This window comes from Felis catus, chromosome C2 (assembly GCF_018350175.1).
Source record: "Felis catus isolate Fca126 chromosome C2, F.catus_Fca126_mat1.0, whole genome shotgun sequence".
Classification (NCBI taxonomy): Eukaryota; Metazoa; Chordata; class Mammalia; order Carnivora; family Felidae; genus Felis; species Felis catus.
The window spans coordinates 65,864,593-65,887,871 of NC_058376.1; the positions used below are offsets into that span (position 1 = coordinate 65,864,593).

A 23,279-nucleotide genomic window follows, 5' to 3' on the forward strand; every position below is an offset into this window, starting at 1 on the left:
TATTTAAGTTTTAAATATATTTGTCTGTTTGATTTACAAACTGCCCAAATTTGGGGGAGGGAGATTGGAATAAGGGGTATATTTAAATTTTTCTTAATGAGGAAGTTTATCATATGACAAAAATGAATATGTATATGGTACATGAGTAGAAAGAGTAAATGGAAAACACTTAGACAAAAGAAATAAATAATTACTTTACAAAACAGACTCACTGATCCAGTAGTCACACTTCTGACAACTTGAGTCTTGAGCAGCACCAAGTCCAGAAGAAAGCCAGAAAACAAGCCCTAACAAAGCTGATATATTTTATTTTAGCCTTTAAGCGAGTGTAAAATTCATACCAACACTCTACATTTTTTTTAATGAACTAGGTCTTTTCTCAGCCTGCCAGATACCCCCATTATCCTCAATACTGCCTTCTGACAACTCAGATCCCTGCAATGTAACAGTGCACTGCCTTGCTTTCCCCTGAACTATGCACCGAAGTTATCCCACCTGTAAATTCAAATTGCTTTTCCTACAGCACAGTATACAAATTTACACACATTTTTACACACATTTTAAAGTGGAGGTTATAAAACTAAAATTTTCTGTTAAATTTCAAACACTGGTGCAGGAAAGAAGGCAGGATGGGATTTCTTTTCCCCCAGAAGACTTGCTTATTCTCAACTGGTCCAATATGCTTTGGATATTATCCAATCTATGAGGGCAACAATCATGTTTATCACACGTTTATTGCTGTAGCCCCATGTTATGCTTTATGCACATAGGCTGTAAAATATTAATTTATTTATAGGTGAATGAATTCATCCAAGATTCCACTCTACTTTGGAAACCACTAAATGTCTAAAAGTCACTAAAGAAAGAACCTCTAACTACTCTTCTAAGATGACACAGGACTCTTATCAACACCTCTCAAAATGGTTGGGTCATTCAATAGAGAAGAAAATGCAAACACAAAATTCAGAGATTTGACAATCACCACACATGACCATCACTCATCATCATTACATAGTAACAAATTATGAATCACTTTACAGTTTATAAGCATGTTTACACCCATTACCTCACTTTAGCCAGGCAATAGTCCTATAAGGGAGGCAGAACCAATACTAAATGGAGAAAAGAGAACTGAAGTTCAAAAGATAAGTAAAACTGCTCTAGCTTACACAGTAATATTGAAAATTACAACCCAGTTCCTCCAACTCCCAAGTTTAGTACACTTTCCAATACCAAAAATAGAAGGAAACAAATCAAGCCATCTACTTCTATTCCAAAATAGTCACAAAAATAACTGTCCAGTATAACCATACATTTTAATTAAATGTCCTCACATTTTTTAATATGTACTGCAAAAATATCTTTTACTATAAAACTGCTTCATTTTGTCTGAGATATAAGGTTACCTGAGAGACAAATCATCTAAATTGAGTACAAGAAGAGTTGGAATTCTGAGGAAAATCAAATCAATGAACTGACAACAAACATTTAAGCACCTGAGCAGATGTATCAGAATACAAAGTAATAATCCACTGGTTAACAGCTGCTACTTTTGCTGGGATACAAAGAGCATTTCCTGCTTTTTTTTAGACTGGTTTATTCTAAATAAGAAATACTGGGATCTGAAAAAGCAGGAAAGCATGATTTTTCTAATCAATAAACAGAAAAAGGAATGTGAAGACTAAATCTCTCTACATCACAATCTCCCGCCTACATTATTCTACTTTTCAGAAGTTTAAAGATAATAGAAGATGAAGAACAAGAAGAAAAAGAAGAATTCAATTTATTATTTTAAAAATACCCCACTGGGGCGCCTGAGTGGCTCAGTCGGTTAAGCATCTGATTCAGCTCAAGTCATGATCTCATGGTTTGTGGGTCTGAGCCCCGGGTCCGGCTCTGTGCTGACAGCTCCGAGCCTGCAGCCGCTTTGAATTCTGTCCTCTCTCTCTCTCTGCCCCTTCCCGGCTTGTGCTCTCTTTCAAAAATAAATAAACATTTAAAAATTTTTTAAAAATACTCCAATGTATACAATTATTTGGGTGGTGGTTGCTGTTCCACATCATGAAAAACTCTGAAATATATGCATATATAAACACCAAAATAGCTCACTATTCCTCATACCTAGTTCTAAACAGCTTCCAAAGATACTCAGGAGCACCTACTGACCAATACAAGGATGTCTAACCCAGCACACTTACCATCTTCTCTCTCCCCCAACAGGAATCCTCATATTGTTAACACTGTCCCCTCCCCTTAAGCCTGCATTATTCTTCTGTCAATTAAATCCACCTCAGGCAACATCCTAGGGTTTTCCATCGTCTTTTTTTTGTTTGTTTTTCCTCTACAAATCTTAGAGGAAAATTTTTCTCTCTTCCCTACTCTCTTCATTCCACTCAAGAGCTGGGGTGCAGTGGGGGGGAGGGGGGGGGGAGAAGGACAGGACCCCTTAACCACAGCTGGTAAGCAAAAGGATAGCACTTCTGCTCTATACCAGTCAAGAGAAAGTTAATAGCCATGAGTTGAAAAGCCAATGCCATCAACCTACAAAGCTCCTGAAAGTAACCAGAAAGATCTGTCAGCATCACACAAGTCTCTATCTATTCCTTATCCCCCTCAAATTAAATCTTTTTATCAATCAACTACCAGCATTCAAGAGAATTTTTCAAAACTAGTTTTAGGGTTTTTTAATAGTTTTGTTAAATTAATACCCCTGCAATATTATTGTTTACTATTATTTTTCACTATAAATATGTAGCTCTCTGAGCTAATTATGGCTTAGGCTTTTGTAGAATAGCCTGCCTAGCACCTAGCCATTTTTATTTTACATACTTAACAAAACTTTCAAAGGAAAAATATGTTCTAATTTCCCCCAAAACAAGTGATGAACTTTTAGAATACAATTTATTTACAGGTTAAGACTTTTCTGTATAATCTTGGTGGAAAATATACCTAAGATATTACATTTTAACTTAACAAACTGTTAAAGTAGAAATAAGGTAGGGTATCCCCTTAAGAGTTTTACAAGAATCTCACTAATATGAAAAATAAAATAACCAGGTATAAATCCTATATTAATTCCATTTCTACAAGAGGCACCACACATTTTCAAATTAATTTTAGTTTACATTTACAACTATATGAGTAATGATGCTGCATTTATAGTTAATAAGGAATATGCTTAAAAGAAAAATAAATTAAGTAACATTGTCCCACCTGATTCTAATTAGTTGGAATCAAATCCATATTGGGTTTTTATATGTGCCCCTCTTCCTCTTTCTAAAACTAGTTTAACATCCCCTAATACTCTCCCCATAAAAAAATGGACTTTAGAGAACCTAGTAATACCATTCAAGTAGGACAAAGGACAAATCCTAGGCCCATGTCTCCACAGAAGAGTATTGACAGATCCACCGGGTAAATTCACAAAGCAGAGTCCATTTAGCATTTCTCACTACGAGGCTCTGCTAGAAGAGATGCTAACTGTACCATTGGAATGACACAGTCCTACACTCACAGTGGGACTATAGTAAGTTTTGGTTCTGTCACTGCCTAAGATGTATGGCTAATCCTTTTGCCAGGGGATCAGAGAAGCATATGCTGGATACTCCCCATGCCAGGGCAGAGTACTTCTCACACTGCTGACTCATTACTTAAAATGACAGAAGTCAAGAGGACTTAAAGATAGGAAACACTTTCTCTTGAAAAAGAACTTTTGTCCTTGGGAAACAACTACATTCCTAACCTTGCCCTTTTCAGATGGTCTTTATCATCTCCTACTGTTACTTATTTGACCTAATAATAAACCAGGGCAGGACCCGCACCAGTTTGCTAACACCACTGGCTAAATTTCTTTTTTTATTCATACCTCCACAATGCTTCTGCAGAAGCACTGGAACATAACCTCATTTTTAAAAGAAAATCAGTGGAAAAGTGAGTACTATTTAAAATGAAAGCAAGAGAAAGGGATGCAAGCCTATAATTCCAATACTTGTACTTCAATAAATCACTCCTTAGGTGGCTTTGTATATTATTAATTCTCACATATATGCTCATGGCATGCATATCCTTTCTATTTTGTAAGTATTCTCTCATATTAATGGTGATTAGGCTGACAAAAAGTTTCAAAAATCTTGAGAACAGAAAAGTAATGATGATATGACAGAATTTTTGGTTCAAATACATTGTCATTATTGATTAATCCATCGCATGCTTAATAAGCACTATTCTGTGTACCAGAATGTGCTAGGAACTAGGGTCACAAAAATGAGTAAGACAAAAAAATAAATAAAGACAAACAAAGCCCCTTCCTTTATGAAGCTTTCTGTTCAAAGAAAATTTATTTATTGAGAAAACCAGATTCAGTATTTATTCAAAATTTGGATTCAGTATTTCTTACTACACAAAAGAGCCAGATGCCTTACCAATTATTTTCACTAAAACCTTTCTTAATCTTTTCTTTTTCTAAAAACCTCTCTTTAATGCACCTCATCTTAATCCCGTGAGGTGCATGAAATTACCTCCATCTCAGATGAGGAAATTGAAGCTCTAAGATGTTAAGAGTCTTATTAGAGATCACAAACTAAATAAAGAAAGGCCACATTAAAACAGCTGTTTTAATTCTAAGTGTTGACTCTATTACTAATGTATCAACCTGCTTCTAAAGAAAAGGCCAAAGGGGAAAAGATACTATTGAATGCCCAGATTACTAAATTAACTTTTTACTCATGTAAAATTATAAAAATATTTAAAAACATTCTGGTGTGGGAGTGCCTGGGTGGCTCAGTCGGTTAAGCATCCGACTCCTGGTTTTGGCTCAGGTCATGATCTCATGGTTTGTGGGTTTGAGCTCTGCAGCAGGCTCCACGCTGATGCATCAGGCTCCACGCTATAAGCGTGGAGCCTGCTTGAGATTCTCTCTCCCTCTCTCAAAAAAACAAACAAAACAAACACCAAAAAAAAAAAAAAAAAAAAAAAACCCATTCTGGTATGAACATATGCAAATAACAGGACCAAGATTCCACCGAAAATTTTTTCAAGTTGAGCTGAGATTCCATCCAATACAGCCTTCCATTCTGTAGAACATTTGCGCTTCATAGATGAAATGTATTGTTAATAAAAGTTAGCTATAAAATAAGTATCTGTAGAGCCATCCTATTTTCTCACCCATTTCCATTATAAAAACTGAAACTACATACTCATAGAAGAGTTCCACAGTAGGTAGAGTTTAAGGCTTCAGAGATTTAATAAATAGTCCCACAGATCAACAAGGTCAACAGAAAGCCATCTAACCCATTACCCTTAAAGTCTTACTTTAAATTTCATCGAGAAGAAAAAGACTATTTACCCTATACTGAGACCTCACACACACAACCCGCATAGTTCATTCCTCTGTCCAAGTACCTACATTACTCAAAAGGGGGCAAAGTAAACATTAAGCAAGAGAACAAATGTACCTAATAATCAACGCACCATGACAGAGAAGAAATGGATTCCAAATAAAAAAGAGAATATTTTAGTTGTGTTATTTGACTTCTTGGGTGGAGTAAAAATTCCAGATAACCTAGCCAACAACATAAATGGACTCCAAAAATTAACTAGGCACTGAGAGTCTTAAATTTTCCTACAAGAAATTTCCCAGATTCATATTTCTGGGAGAGTGTAAACAGACAATTCTTATAGTATCTGATACACATACACAAAGCCAAATTAACCACTAATTTTCTAACTTTTCAGCTTCCATTTTCAACTATGAGTAGTGTTGCTACATTAATAGTTAATAATACACATACACCCCCTCCCTCTCCTCTGAAAACTTTTTTCCCCTTCTAGCGGGTTGAGCACCTGAATATATTCACTGAAATATGTATTTCTCCCTAGACTGTGAAAACGCAACAATAAATTACAAACTCCCTTCTCCCATGGACCTACCACCTAGTAAGAATAGCAAATATTATTCATACAAATACTTGCCCAGTTATATATTAGTGGAGGTACGACTATATAAAAGAGAATTACAGAATGCAATGGAGCCTATAATGAAGGATCTAGCATCTAATCATGGTTGGGTTGCCTTGAGCAAGTGGTATTTCAGTTGAAATTTCAAAGGTGTGAAGGGGGTTGGGAACAATGAGGTGGGAAAATAAAGGCACAGAAAAAGAAAGACACTGATGGAGTTTAGCAAAATATGGTAATAAAAGAAGGGTAGTCAAGCACAAAAGACCATATATTAATTACATGATCCTGTTTGTATGAGGTCCAGAATAAGCAAATCTACAGAGACAAAAGGTAATAATGGTTGCCTAGGGCTGGGGAGGGAGGTGGGGAGGAAAAGGGGAGTGACTGCAAATGGGTTAAGAGATTTCTTGTGGGGATGATGAAAATGTTATAAAATTAGATTATGGCGACAGTTGCACAACCCTGTATACATACTAGAAGTAACTGAATTGTACACTTTAAAGCAAAATTTTAAACTTTATGGTATGTAGGAGCACCTGGGTGGCTCAGTCAAGTGTACAACTTCACTAGGTCATGATCTCACAGCTTGTGAGTTCAAGCCCCGCATCAGGCTCTGTGCTGCCGGTTCAGAGCCTGGAGCCTGCTTCGGATTCTGTATCTCCCTCTCCCTCTCTGCCTCTCCCCCACTTGCTCTGTCTCTCTCTCTCTCTCAATAATAAACAAAAACATTAAAAAAAATCAACCACTGTTGGAATAGAGCAATAATGTCATACCTAAATACATACATATATATTGTTAAATATGAGGTCTTATTTTATATGAGATCCTGTTTTGATTAAGTGTAATTTTCTTTAAATGCAGCAGCACCAACAACAAAGCCTTTCATCCAGTATTTCCCTTTCTAGGAATATGGTGGAGGAAAAGAAGTAATAAAAAACTGAGAAAAAAATGATTGACTTATATATAGATATTCACTGAAGCACTGTATATAATATCACTGAATTGGAACCAATCTAGACGCCCAATAGTAAATCATTAGATAAATGTATGTTCACACTGAACAGAATATTTAACACCCATTACAATTACATTTCCAAAGAATACTGAAGGAAGCTATAAAAAAAATATTCATGATGTAAGATTATACAAAAGAGCAGGTTACAAAACTGCTATGTACTATGTGATCCCAATTTGGAACACAAATGTTAGACAGACAAGAAGACCAAAAAGTAAACAGTTTGCTCTGCATAGTAAGAATACAGGTAAATTTTTATTTTTTTTCTACCTCTTTATAATTTTCAAATTCTCTACAATTAAGCATGTAAAATTTTTTTAAGATGAATCTGCTTCAAGTTCTAAAAAGATAACTCTTTTCATAAAAGTATTATTGTTATAATCTAACATTTCTTCACTGGTTCTAAAAAGTCCAAGCATGCTTAAGGAACTGTTTAAAGTAAAAATGAGCAAATGTCTACTACTTGAATGATTTATCCTTGAGTATAAAAACATTATGAAGAAATGGACTGAGTGTCTCATTCATAGTCAACGTTTATTCTTCAAGTAAGCACTAATTCTTGTACTCAATACAGAAAAGAATACAAGAAAATAAGCTTGGAAATCATGCATCATTTAATGATGTATGTTTAAAAGATTTCCTGAAGGGCTATATCTGTACTCAGACTCAACTTCTATGAACCACTTTGTGACTATTCATTTAAATCCTACAACGATCAATGAGATATTACTATTTAACAAATGAAAGTACTAAAGAGGCCAGCCCAGAGCCTCACCATATCACAAATGGAACCTGCTAACACCAGCTTAACTCACCAAAAACTGGTTCCTCCTCCCACAAACTATTTAAAACTGTCCAGACCCCACCACTAATGCCATAGATCCCTTCAGCTGACCAAAGACTTCAAGGACTAAATCTATCACGTCATACCCTTGTTTACCTAAATCTTCACCAGAAATGCAAGCCTTTCCCATTTGTAATTATATATTCCTCCATCTACTCTATATATCTTTTTCTGAGTTGACTCCTCAACCCTACCCCTTCTAGAATATTCTCTGAATTACATTCTGTGCCTACCAAACACCACCTTCTTGCCTTAAGGAAAATATAACTACCTCATAAATCTCACAAAGGCTGAGGTTATTCATTTCCTTCACACATCTCAAAATAATGTCTTCCTTGCTCCCTATTGCCATTTCAGGACCTTTGGTCATCCACAACAACAAACATTCCTGATTACTTAAGGCCCTCCTATGTTGGTTCCTCTTCTACCAACTTCTAAATGTTGGAGTTCTAGAACTCCTAGATCCCCTTTCTCTTCTGTCTCTATACTCTCCCCAAATTATCTTAGGCATTTCCAGATCTTTAAATACATGGTATTTAAAATACTATCATTTGAGAACTGTTGGTTCTCCAATTTACTTTGCCTTTTAATGTTTATTTATTTTTGAGAGACAGAGAAAACAGAACACGAGCAGGGGAGGGGCAGAGAGAGAGAGGTTAGACACAGAATCCGAAGCAGGTTCCAGGATCTGAGCTGTCAGCACGAACCTGATGCGGGACTCAAACTTACGAATTGCGAGATCATGATCTGAGCCAAAGTTGGATGCTTAACAGACTAAGTCACCAAGGCACCCCTCCAATTTATTTCTGTAGCCCAGACTACTCTTTCAACCTTTAGAGACCTCTATATTCCACTTCCCACTTCTTCAGAATTACACTTGTCTATCTTGTTTCACTGATTTAAACACTTAAAAGCTTCAAAATGTTCTACAAGACTCTGCAAGATTTGGTTTGATTCTTATCTCATGCCATTCTTCCCCTTGCTCACTATCATTCATCAGTTATACAAGGCTTCTTTTGATTTGATGAATACACAAAGCTCTTTGCCTCTTCAGGACTTTTTTTTTTTTTTAATTTTTTTTTTCAACGTTTATTTATTTTTGGGACAGAGAGAGACAGAGCATGAACAGGGGAGGGGCAGAGAGAGAGGGAGACACAGAATCGGAAACAGGCTCCAGGCTCTGAGCCATCAGCCCAGAGCCTGACTCGGGGCTCGAACTCACGGACCGCGAGATCGTGACCTGGCTGAAGTCAGACGCTTAACCGACTGCGCCACCCAGGCGCCCCTCTTCAGGACTTTTTTTATATGATGTTTCACTTTGTCCAGAATGTTCTTTCTCTAGCCCACTAGCCCATTCCTTTTTTTATCCTTTAGGCTTCAGCTTACATGTCACTTCTTCAGATACCTTGTCTAGAACTATCCAAATCTAAGGTAATTTTCCTCTGTTATTATCCTCTCACAGTAACTAGTTATTTTCCTTTAAAAAACACTTATCATAGTCTGTAAATAAGTAAATACACAAACAATATCCTGACCATATTAAGCATACTACTAACTACATCACTAGCCCAATCAGTAAATGAATGGGCTTACTCACAACCATACAGCTAACACACAAAAAACTAAAAGCTGCCCAATCTAAATTCTTAATACACAATAATAATGTCCCTACAATTCCTCATCTCAAGCATAATGTAACTACATTTAATATTTATATTTAATTATCCTTACTATAAAAGGATATGGTAAAGTTTTAAGAGATCTTAAAACGTAAAAATTTAAGGACCAGTATGCTAAGAAATGTAACAGGAGGGTCTGGATTTTCAAAAAGTTATCATTTCAACACTTCTCAAAATATTTCTAAAACGCTTACATATGTGAATAAACAAGAGACAGACAATTAGCTAATTTAGCAGAGTTCCACATTTTAACTAATACAATTTTTTGGAATGAAATACACAGATAAAAAATTTCCAGAAAAGGCAGTAGTTTATATATTTTTTAATTTTTTAATGTTTATTTGCTTTTGAGAGAGAGAGAGAGAGAAAGCACGAGCAAGGGAGGAGCAGAGAGAGATGGAGACACAGAATCCGAAGCAGGCTCCAGGCTCTGAGCTGTCAGCCAGAGCCCGAAGTGGGGCTCGAACTTACAACTGTGAGATTGTGACCTGAGCAGAAGTCAGATGCTCAACCAACTGAGCCACCCAGGTGCCCCAGCAGTAATTTATATTCTTAAAGCAGCCCACAAAAACCTATTTAACAATGGTTAAGTAGGCCTTAGTACTAACAGCACAAACCTGAGCTCTGAGTTCAAGGAGCAGGACTCTGTGGTGAAACAGAGTGGAGGAATTTAAAAAAAAAAAAAAAGGAACTCATCTGAGTCCCTGGATAACCAGCTTGTTTTTGGACTCTGCCACGTTCTAAGCCTCTTTGTCCCATGCCCAGACTTATGCAGTCAACAAGGAGCACAGTATGAAGTGGGAGGAGAGAAGGAAAAAAGTAGTATTTATTGAACACTTTGCAACAAGTACAGTGTTGGGCATATTGTATTTCACTTACTCCCACCAATCCCACAACACAGTTATCATCATCTTTTGTTTCCCAGGGAATATTTAATTCTAAGCCTATACTCTTTCCACTAAAGATTTCTTAAGCAACCTCCTCTAATTAAATAATTGTATAATTAACTGTTCAATGTACTTTCCACTAGGAGATAAGACATGTCTGCATTTTTCCACCAGTTTTCATACAAAGAGCTCAAAATCTCTTGGGTTAATGGATGACTGAATCAGTAAATGAATGAATGACCAAAATAAATTCAAGTATCATCTTCTCTATGTTTTCCTAATCATTCTAAACTACCATGATTATACTTCCTGTGGAGTCACACTGACTCACTCTACTTGTGCTTTTCAACACAACAGTCACTAAACTAAATTGAGCTATTAAGCACTTGAAAGTGGTTAGTCTGAATTGACATGTGCTATAATACATGAGATGGTGAGTTAGTATAAAAAATAGAATGTAAAATACTTCAATAACTTTTATATGTATTACACGTTGAAATGTTAATTTTTTACATACTAGGTTAAATCAAATATATTACCCAAATTAATTCTACTTAATTTTTAATGTGGCTATTAGAAAATTTTAATTATATATGTACCTTGCAATATATTTTTACTCAACAGCACTGATCTAAACCATCAATCCATATATATCAGCTTATGTATTACCATTTTATAGCATCTCTTATGTTATTTAAATATTCATGTTTCCCTAAAATGAAGTGTCCCTAGCCTTATAAAATTACCATATAAACTGGAATATGTTTTAAAACAGCTGTATTGTTATAATTCACATAACATATAATTTACCCACTTAAAGTGTATAATTCAATGACTTTTATCATATTCACAGGATTGTGCATCTATCATCACAATCAATTTCAGAACATTTTCCTTACTCAAAAAAGAATCTGCACCCCCCTTAGCCATCATTCCCCAACCCTTCCATTCTACTAGCCCCAGGGAAACATTAATCTACTTTCTAGCTCTATAGTTTTGCTTATTGTGGACACAACATATAAATGGAATTATACATCTTTAGTGACTGGCTTCTTTCACTTAGAATAACGTTTTCTAGTTTCATCCATGTTGTAGTATGTCTTGATTTTTTTTTACATGATTTCTTTTGATTACTCAGTAATATTCCATTGTATGGATATACCACATTTGTCTCTCCATTCATCAGCTGATGAACACCGGGGTGTTTCTACCCTCTGGCTATTATAAATAATAAAGCTATGAACATTCATGTACATGGACATACAGGTATATATCTAGGAGTGGAATCCTGATCATATGATACCTCTATCTGTAACTGTGAGGTGCTGACAGGTTGCTCTCCAAAGCAGCTTCACCACTTTACATTCCCAGGTGGGATTCCCAGTTTATGAGGGTTCCAATTTATCCATATCCTCACAAACATTTGATACTGACTTTCTGATTCTAGCCATTCTAGCGGATGTGAAGTTGTATTTCACTGTAGTATTGATTTAAATTTTCCTGATGGCTAATGGTGTTAAATGTCTTTTCACGTATTTATGGACCATTCGTATATTTTCTTTGTAGAAATGCCTGTGCCAATTTTTAATTGGGTTACTTGTCTTTCTCATTGAGTTGTAAGATTTACTTATATTTTCTGGCTACAAGTCCTTTATCAAATAAATGATTTGCAAATATTTTTTCCCTTTCTGTAGATTGTCTTTTCTGTTTCCTAGTGGTGTTTTGAAGCATAAATGTTTTTCTTTTTAATAATGTTCAATTTATTTGTTCTTTTGTTGCTTGTGTTCTTGATGTCATAGCTAAGAAGCCATTGTCTAACCCAAGGTCACAAAGATTTACTCCTGTTTTCTAAGAGTTTTAGTTTTAGCTCTTGCACACAGGTATTTGAGATAATTTTTGTATGCAGTATAAAGTAGGAATTCAACCTCACCGCTTTTTTTTTTTAAGTTTGTTTGTTTATTTTAAGAGAGATAGAACAGGAGCAGGGGAGGGGCAGAAAGGGAGAGAGAATCCCAAGTGGTATTCTCTTGGGAGAATGACAATGCAGAGCCCAACCCCATCAACCATGACATTGTGACCTGGGCAGAAATCAAGAGTCAGACACTTAACTGACTGAGCCACCCAGACACCCTCAACTTCATTGCTTTTGCATGTGGATACCCAGTTGTCCCAGACTGTTTGTGGAAAAGACTATTCTTTTCCAACTTGTCTTGGTATCCTTTTCAAAACCACTGACCATAAATGTAAGGGTTTATTTTTTTTTATATGAAATTGGTGTCAAATTGGTTTCAATACAAAAAAAATACGGAAGCTTCACGAATTTGCGTGTCATCCTTGCGCAGGGGCCATGCTAATCTTCTCTGTATCATTCCAATTTTAGTATATGTGCTGCCGAAACAAGCACTGTAAGGGTTTATTTTTAAACACTCAAATCTATTTCATTGATCTGTCTATCCTTATGCCAGCTGCACACAGTCTTGATTATTGTAGCTTTGTAGTAAGTCTTGAAATTGGGAAGTAAAAGTCTTCCAACTTTTTTTTTGTCAAGATTTTTTGAGCTATTCAGGTTCTGTTATGGGTTGAATTGGGTCCCCCTCACCCCCCACCCACCACCAACCCCCAGAAACAGTTACATAGAAGTTCTAAACCTGAGTACCTCAGAGTGTGATTTTGGAAAGAAAGGCTTTATAGAAATAATCAAGTTAAAATGAGATTATTCAAGTGTCTCTAATCCAATATTACTGGTGTCCTTTCATTATAAAAAGGGGGCTTTGGAACACAAACACACAACACACAAAGGGAAGACAATGTGAAGACACACACAGGGAGAAGATATCCAGGTAAATGGAGTCATGCATACACAAGCAAAGGAATGCCAAGGACTATTGGCAAACACCAGAAACTAGAAGAGGCAAGGGAGGATTCTTCCCTACAGCTGTCAGAGAGTGCATCACCTGTTCAACACCTTGATTTTGGACTTCTAGCTTCTGGAACTATGAAACAATAAACCTCTTTTGTTTTCAGCCACCTACTTTTGGGTACTTTATGTCAGCCCTAGAAAACTAATACAGGATCCCTTATATTTCCATATGAATTTTAGGATCAGCTTATCAATTTCTGCAAAAAGGCAGTTGAAATTGTGATAGGGATCGTACTGAATCTGGGAATTAGAGGCATATTGCCACCTTAACAATATTAAGTCTTCCAGTCCATAAACATGGGATGTCTTCCCATTTATTTTGGTCTTCTTAATTTCTTTCAACAATGTTTTATAATTTCCATAGTACAAGTTTTGTCATTCTTTCATTAAATGTATTAAATAATTTATTGTTAATTTTGTTAAGTATTTTATTTCGTTTGATGCTACCATAAATGGAATGGTTTTCCAATAATTTGCTCATTTCTACTGTATAAAAATACAACTGATTTTTTACATTGATTCTCTATCTTGCTGAGATCGTTTATCAGCTATAACAGTGAATTAATAGTGGGTTTCTTGGGAATACCTGGGTGGCTCAGCGGGTTAAGCATCTGACTTTGGCCTACGTCATGATCTCGCCATTCCCGTTTCCGAGTTCAAGCCCCGCATCAGGCTGTGTGCTGACAGTTCAGAGCCTGGAGCCTGTTTCAGATTCTGTGTCTCCCTCTCTATGTGTCCCTCCCTCCCTCCCTCCCAAACATAAACATTAAAAAAGTTTTTTTTAAATAGTGGATTTCTTGGACTTTCTATACACGTCTGCAACAGAGATACTTTTAACTTCTTTCTTACCCATCTGGATGCCTTTTCTTTTTCTTGCCAAAGGCCCTGTCAAGAACCTCAATGTTGAAGGTTGTTTATCTTGCTTCTGATCTTAAGGGAAAGTAGTCAGTCTTTCATCATTAAGTGTGATGTACACTCATGGTTTTTTCATAGATGCTCTTTATCAGGTGGAGAAAGTTCCCTCCTCTTCCTCATTTGTTGAATATCTTTATCATAAATGGAATGTACTTTTAAAAAATACTTATTTATTTTTGAGAGAGAGACAGAGTGCAGGCGGGGGAGGGGCAGAGAGAGGGAGACACAGAACCCAAAGCAGGCTCCAGGCTCTGAGCTGTCAGCACAGAACCCAATGCGGGGCTCGAACCCACAAATCACGAGATCATGACCCAAGCCAAATTCAGATGCTCAACTGACTGAGCCACCGAGGTGCCCCTTAAATGGAAGGTACTTTAAAAAGTCTCTGTACTTTATATAGTATGTAGCCTGCTGGTGCTCTATGGTGGATTCAATGACTAAAACCAGTATCAGGTACAATTTGCCCCTCCCCCAAAAAAGAAGTCTTGGCTGGTTTTTTTTTTTTAATATATAGCAGGAAAATATAAATTATTAGTTTATTCTGGCAATTCAGAAGATATCCTCATTAAGAATATGTTGTCAAATTAATTCTGGTCACTAGCTTCTGTTGTTTTATTTTGTTTTGTTTTGAACATCCTCAGGACATCACCAATTTAAATATCAAAGAGAAGGGCTACCATGACTCATATAGGTGCCAAATGACTGAGAATAAAGAGTTAATTTAAAAAACAAATCTATGCCACATAGCACTTTTAAAAAAAAAGAACTGTTTACACAGAGATCAAAATAATAGCATGCATCAATAAGCATTTTAGAATCACTGTTAAGACACATTTACAAATTCTGTACCACAGAAATAAATTTAACCTAAAACTCAAATTTGCTTTGAAAAACTCAAACTTTATGATAACTCAGCAGGACAGCAATTCTTATCAGTGCATTAAACAATTATCACCCCAATACCTTATATACTAAATACACAGAAATGCTGAATATATAAGTGTGGAAATACCCATAATTTAATTCATAAGCAATTACTTGAAGCAAATAAGGAACTGCTTAGCTTTTATTCAAGGTGTTGCCCTAAAGGACCCTTGTTTATCCCTTTGTCTTACCCAGCCTGAACTTTAAAAAGAGACAGGCATTTCTTAATTATACTGCTAACGGTTCCTCATCTACTCTTAAGGGGGGAAAAAAAATCAAGTAGTAAGATACTAGAAAAGAACACTTTTAAAGAAATAGCTTATCCACAGCAATTAAGAAACACATGCTTCTCTGCCCAGAAATTCTGTGACAGATTCTGAAGAACTGAAGACACATTACCTTAAAGAACTAAAACACAATCTAAAGTAAGAAATGATTCTAAATATATAACGAAGCAGATAGTGTATAATACATCATATGCAAAGCAATTAAATACATTTTATAAAGTGCTACAACTCTTCTTTCACCATCTTCTTATACCTATAACCTTTAGTCTTAAGCAATTTGATGGTATTTATTGATTTTTAGAAAAAACAGCATATAAGAATGAAGCACCGTTTTTGTTTTTACAGTTTATACTTTAAAAAAATTTTTTTTAATGTTTTTATTTATTTTTGAGACAGAGAGAGACAGAGCATGAGCAGGGGAGGGGCAGAGAGATAGAAGGAGACACAGAATCTGAAGATGGCTCCAGGCTCTGAGCTGTCAGCACAGAGCCCGACACGGGGCTCGAACTCACGAACCGTGAGATAATGACCTGAGCGGAAGTCGGACGCTTAACCCGACTGAGCCACTCAGGTGCCCCATACATTTTATACTCTTTAAATGATGGTTATTCAAGGTCATTCATTAAGCTCCCTTATGTAAATCTGCTTCTGCCAGAAAGTCATCAATAATGATAGAAAAGGTCCAAGTATATTGTTTATTCCTGTTTATATTATTATTCCCTTACAACACACCACAAGGAACAACAGAGATTAGTGAATTAAAAGTATCCAAAATATTTGAGGCTCTTTATTATTATTATTAATTTTCCATAACTATAATATAGGCAAAGCACTATACTAAATGCTTTATGCTTTATAGTACACAGAATTTATTTAGTATAAAAACACTTTTTATAGATGAGGAGGTTGGGGCAGTTAAATAATTTGTCCAAGGTCACAACTAGTAAATGGCATATTCAGAATCTGAATAAAAGAAATGACTTGTTCCAGAGCCCAAGCTCTTACTTAATATGCTAGCTACTAACTTCTCGTATTTTTTAAGTTTGTAAGTCAAAATAATGATGATAATCTCAGGTTTCTTATTTTAATAATAAGAACTCAATTTTGTGTATGCACATTTGAGCATACTCCATTGAAAAAGGACATCAAACGGCATGGCAATCTTCTCTAAAAATTGTGTTACATCAACTGGACATCTACATGCAAAAAAAAAAGAGAGAGAGAGAGAGGGAGGGAGAGAGAATAGAAACTGAGCTTATACCTTCCACAAAAATTAACTCAAAATGGATCATAGACATAAAGTAAAATGCAAAACTATAGAGCTTCTAAAAGATAACAGGAGAAAATCTAGGTGACCTTGGGTTTGGTGATGACTGTTTAGGTACAACACCAAAATCACGACTCACAAAAGAAAAACTGATAAGCTGGACTTCATCAAAAATAAAAACTTATGCTTTGCAAAAGATACTATTAAGAATGGAAAGACAAGCTACAAACTGGGGAAAGATATTTGTCAAACACATAACTAATAAAGGACTTGTGTCCCAAATACACAAAGAACTCTTAAACTTCAACAATAACATGATTAAAAATAGGCAAAAGTCATGAACAGACACTTGACACCAAAGAAGATATACAGATGGTAAATAAGCATATGAAAAGATATTCAACATCTCACTAGGGAATTGCAAATTAAAACAATGAAATATTACTGCAAACCTATTAGGACAACTAAAATCCAAAACATTGGCACCACCAAAGGATGCAGAACAAGAGGAGCGCTCACAAACTGCTGACAGGAATGCAAAATTGTACAGCCACTTTGAAAGACAGTTTGGCAGTTTCCTACAAAACCAAACATACTCTTAACCATACAATCCAACAATTGCACTCATGGATATTTATGCATGTGAATTGAAAACCTGTCCACTCAAAAACCTGCACAAAAATGTTTATAGTAGCTTTATTCAGATTTGCCAAAACATGGAAGGACTCAAGATATCCTTCAATAAGTGTAAGAAAAACAAATCTTGGTATAGTTATACAGTGGAATATTATTCAGCAATAAAAAGAAATGAGCTATCAAGGCACAAAAACACATGGAGGAACCTTAAATGCCTATTGCTAAGTCAAAGAAGCTGCATACTGTATGATGCAACTACATGACATTTTAGAAAAGATAAAACTATATTTTTTTTTTATTTTTTTTTTTAACATTTATTTATTTTTTGAGACAGAGAGAGACAGAGCATGAACGGGGGGAGGGCCAGAGAGAGAGGGAGACACAGAATCTGAAGCAGGCTCCAGGCTCTGAGCTGTCAGCACAGAGACTGATGCGGGGCTCGAACTCACGGACCGTGAGATCGTGACCTGAGCGAAGTCGGACGCTCAACTGACTGAGCCACCCAGGCGCCCCATAGAGATATTTAAAAGACTAGTGGTTGCCAGGGATGGGGGAATACAAATAATAGGGGAAGCACAGAGGATTTTTTGGGCAGTGAAACTATTCTGTATGCTATTGCAATAGTGGATACATAACATTATGCGTTTGTCAAAAGCCACAGAACTATCCAACAAAAAGAGTGGGCCTAATGGCAGTTACGAATAATAAACTATGGACTTTAGTTAATAACAATCTATCAATACTGGTTCATCAATTTTAACAAATACTACCACACAATACACGATGTTAATAGTAAGGAAAACTGGGTAGGGGGAGAGGGTATAGGAGAATTCTCTGTAGTTTCTGTTCAGTTTTTTCTGTAAACCTGAAATTGCTCTAAGAAATAAAATCTAGTAGTTACAAAGGAGGGAAAGGGGAGAGGGGAAGGAGAGACAGAGAGGGGAGAAGAGGAAAGGAGGCATTACAGCACAATGGTCCTAAACCACTACACTATGTATCACTTGGAAAAATAATTCATTATTAAAAACCTAAGGGGATAGCATGGTTTGAGTTTTAATTTTACTTTGTTTTTATTATCTCATTACACATGTCTGGCCCACATCCCAAATCTAATAAAAAACAAAAACCTTTGGGAGTAGGACCCTAACTCATGTAGGATTCCAAAAATTCCCAAATGATTCTACTGTCAACATGATGCAAAAGAGTCTTTTAACTTCTGAGTTAAACAGACTGGTTTGACTGCTGCTTTGTACTAAGCTTGAACACAACGTAACTTCTTTGTACCCCAGTTTCCTCAAATGTAAAACAAGAGGGTAACTTGACAGACAAGAGCATGAACCAGAATATTAAGGTCACTTTCAGCTCAAAATTACTTTCTGCTCTACATAAGTGTAACTAGAAATGATTTCTAAACTACATACTCCTTTAATTATCTTAAATCTAATCAAAACACAGAATTTTCATTGTTTTAACTAAGGTGCTACAAAAGACCTTTAAACTACAATTAAACTGTCTTACCTGATCAAATACACCAATGCTTTTTCCATCACAATTCTCTCCTCAGAAGAACAGCATTTAGTCCTTTGCAACTCTTTGAGGTATTCAAAAAGATTATCAAGAGTGTGAGTTAAGAATCTCAGATAACTGTAAGAAATTAGATACTCTCAAGAGGGCAATCCAATCGATCTCACTGGTAGCAAATTTCCATATTTCCTAACATTCACATGAGCAAAGACTAGTAGCACACCTAATGTCAGCATGGCTCAATTTCCCTCTTAAAATTGGTCTGAGTATCATATTGAATGTCAAAAGTCTCTTCCTAGAAAACTAAAATTTATTATCTATCCTCAGCATGAACCAGCACCTGTATACCACATAACACGGTATGTAGTGGACAATTCTGTATTTTTCATCAATTTGTAGCAATCTAATAGTAGTCGAACACTTACTGTATGTCAGGTACTGTGCTGGGCAAAGAGTGAACAAAACCAAGTCCCTGTCCTCATAAACTTTATGCTCTAGTAGGAAAGACAAACTAATACATGCCAAGTGGCAATAAATGCAATTTAAAAAAATGAAACAGGGGGGCCTGGGTGGTTCAGTTGGTTGAGCGTCCGACTTCGGCTCAGGTCATGATCTCACAGTGTGTTGAGTTCAAGCCCCGTGTCGGGCTCTGTGCTGACAGCTCAGAGTCTGGAGCCTGCTTCAGATTCTGTGTCTCCCTCTCTCTCTGCCCCTCCCCTGTTTGTGCTCCCTCGCTCTCTCTCTCTCTCAAAAATAAACATTAAAAAAATTAAAAATAAAATAAAATAAAACAAGGTAAGTAAGGGGTGGGGTATTTATTGACTGAGAGGGGCCATAAGACAGCCTTCTGAACAATGATGAAACTGTTTTATACTTCATTTGATATGAGGGGTAATGTATTCATTGAGTTGCACTTAGGCTTTATGCCATCTGCTGTATGTAAGTTATACTTCCAAGTGTTCTTTTAAGTTTGCTAAAAGAAACATCTAAAAGACCAACCCCACCCAGCTCCAGTGATGATTTCCTTGATTACCACAATATAATTCCAAGCCAAGGGACTATATATCCTCACAGCTAAACAAAATTATATCTTCTAGAACCACATCCATGATTTTATGTTTCACTATATGTATTTAACTTTCCAATTATAATGTGCTGCTTCTACTGCTTAGTTCTTTGCATAAGCCAGATCATTTAGGAAGATCATTTAGTACGTATATACTGTATTCATATGTTAAGGCAAAAGAAAACCACACTCTTGCCTTTAAAAGATAAAAATGGAATAGAGCTAAAAAGAAGTCCACAACTAATGATAAATATAAAGTGGTGTTTATGTGTCTTAAAAAAAAAAAATCGATCTTTAACCATTTGGTACTTCCTCCTTTCCCCACTGACCCAAAATCCTAGTCAGAGTTTCTGTTTTAGAGAGAAATGCAATGAATGCAAGAACCGAGCACTTAAATCATTCCATGATCCGTAAAGAGAAAATCCAGCACAGTGACCAAGAACGTGTAGTGTGGAGCCAGACAGCTTGGATTAAATCCTGGTTCCACCACTTACTACCTATATTATCTTAGCCAAGTTTATTTATTTCACTTCCCTATGCCTCAGGCTGCTCATCCATAAAATAAGGATAATGGAGCCCCTGGGTGGCTCAGTCAGTTCAGTATCTGACTTTGGCACAGGTCATAATCTAGCGGTTCATGAGTTCGAGCCCCAAGTTGGGATCTGTGCTGACAGCTCAGAGCCTGGAGCCTGCTTCAGATTCTGTGTCTCCCTCTCTCTGCCCCTCCCCAACTTGCTCTCTGTCTCTCTCTCTCTTAAAAATAAACATTTAAAAATATATTTAAAAAATAGGGATAATATCTATCTCATAGATTATAAATGAGTTAATTTATATATTGTGGTTAAAACAGCAGCTGTCACACAGAAAAACACTACACAAGTGATTACTACTACTACTACTTCTACTTCTACTACTTCTACTTCTGCTGCTGCGGCTAGGAATCCTACCAGGACTGGCACCTATGCACACCGAATAGGCAAACTAATCCAGTAAAGAAAAAATACAGCTAACTAACAGCTAATGGCAAGAGTAACAATCTATTCCTGTTCCTATTTACACCCATACTAAATCAGTACTTTTAGAATAACTCTGTCCTCTCAACTTCTTAGCACATTCTACCTAAATCATTCCTTATAGATGTATTATATAGAAAAGATCATATGATGCCTAATGGATGGCACAAAGTATTCAATTAAAATCAAATTCCCAAGTACAGAGGGAAAAAAATGCCTATATGTGACAAGGGGGAAAGTTGGTAATTAAGTCAATCAAGTTCTTTTCAACAGGGTTAGCTAGATAGTTTCACTTTGATGAATGCCCACTCTCCCCAAAAGGAATCTTTGTACGTCTTCACTCTGTCTAGGTAATAATTCAAAATCAATTTTAACAACTATAGATACCTACTATGGGCCGAACATTTCCTCAGATATAATGAAAGGATGTAAAAGTAGAGTGAGACCTAATTCCTACCTTGACAGACTAGTTAGGAAGAGTCTAACAAACACAAAAGCAATCAACCCATTCAGCCAACAAACACTTCTTGAAGAGTATTAAGTGCCTGGTTCCAGGCCTGTTCCAAGGCTGGTTTTAAAGTCTACTAGGGAATACTCTTAATTGGATAAAACAGCCCAACAGTTATGTTAAGTAAAGCAAAAGCTGTAGAAGGTATGAAGGAAGCAAAGAAGAGAATAATCAGAAATGTCAAAGACTTCAAATAGGGAGGGGCTTTATGCTATGATAAGAAAGGGTCTTAAATTTTATTCTGTGAGGAATGAGTAGCAAAAGATTTGTGCAAGAGGATGTATGTCAAACTTCTGATATTCAACTGGGGTAGGAGAGAAGGGTAGACAATATTAGAGACAGAAAATCAGGTATAGCCCAAGGGTAGGCAAAGCTCTTCCATAAAGGGCCAAACAGTAATTTTTAAGTAGACTTCATGCCTAGTGCAAAGCCCAGTGTGGGGCTTGAACTCACAACACTGAGATCAAGATCTGAGCTGAGATCAAGAGTTGGATGTTTAACTGACTGAGCCACCCAGGTGCCCATAGACAGTAAATATTTTAGGCTTTGCAGGCCATGTGGGCTCTGCTGCAAGTACACAACTCTGTCTTTGTAGCATAAAAGCAGCCATAAACAACGAACACCTAAACTAATGAGCATGGCTGTATTCCGAATAAAACTTGATCTGCAAAAACTGGCAGCTGGCTATACTTAGCCTGGGGGCTATAGTTTGTGAACCCTTGTCTAAGAAGAGTGATAAGATCCTAAACTAAAGTGAGGGCTACAGACAGGGTGGGCGCCTGGGTGGCTTAGGCGGTTAAGCGTCCGACTTTGGCTCCCGGTAGTGAGTTCGAGTTCCACGTCAGGCTCTGTGCTGACGGCTCAGAGCCTGGAGCCTGCTTCAGATTCTGTGTCTCCCTCTCTCTCTGACCCACCCCCCACCCCACCCCCCCACTCACACTCTGTCTCTTTCCCCTTCAAAAATAAACAAACATTAAAAAAATTAAAGCGAGGGCTACAGAAATGGAAAGGAATAGATATTCCTGAGATATTTAAGAGTGGGGTAGGGGCGCCTGGGTGGCGCAGTCGGTTAAGCGTCCGACTTCAGCCAGGTCACGATCTCGCGGTCCGTGAGTTCGAGCCCCGCGTCAGGCTCTGGGCTGACGGCTCAGAGCCTGGAGCCTGTTTCCGATTCTGTGTCTCCCTCTCTCTCTGCCCCTCCCCCGTTCATGCTCTGTCTCTCTCTGTCCCAAAAATAAATAAACGTTGAGAAAAAAAAAAAAAAAAAAAAAAAGAGTGGGGTAGACCTGAAGAATGACTAGGGGTAGAGAATTAGGTATAAGGAGGAACAAACTCTGACTCCTAGGAACAAACCCAGGGATCTCTATGGACGATCATGGTCCCATTTACCACGAAAGAAAATGGGAAGAAGAGCAATACTGAGATTTCATTTTGTTTAAGGAAGAAGACAGGATGAGGAGAGAAAATTATTTCAATTTTAACATGTTCAGTTTAAAGTAGATAGGAAACATCTGGGAAGAAATTCCAGCAGGTCTGGAATTCTGAAGAGAACTGGTCTAAAGGTCTAGGTTCATTACAGAAGTAGTTAAGATCAGGAGGAAAAAAGGTGGGAAGACTAAGAACAAAGGGATGAAGACCAAATATTAACACTGGGGGAGGGTCCTCCCCATCCCCACACCCTGCAGGAAAGAATGAGAAGAAACAACCTGAGAGACACAATAGCAGTTTCAGTGAAGTCAGAATGCTAAGGGTCACTGTAGCCTAATTTAACTCTAGAATACAATCTTTGTGAGGGGGAAGAAATTAGTGGACCTAACGCTGAAGAAGTCTAATAGGATT

General features: G+C 36.8%; 1 protein-coding gene and 1 non-coding gene across 4 annotated transcripts in view; both read right to left on the reverse strand.

Annotated features, from left to right (window-relative positions):
- Positions 1–23,279, reverse strand: part of GSK3B (glycogen synthase kinase 3 beta) — a 197,802-nt gene that overhangs the window by 140,610 nt on the left and 33,913 nt on the right. The gene's annotated exons all lie outside the window — the stretch shown is intronic.
- On the reverse strand, positions 12,678–12,784 carry LOC111556502. The gene has a single exon (XR_002735952.2). It is a non-coding gene; the product is annotated as a U6 spliceosomal RNA (small nuclear RNA).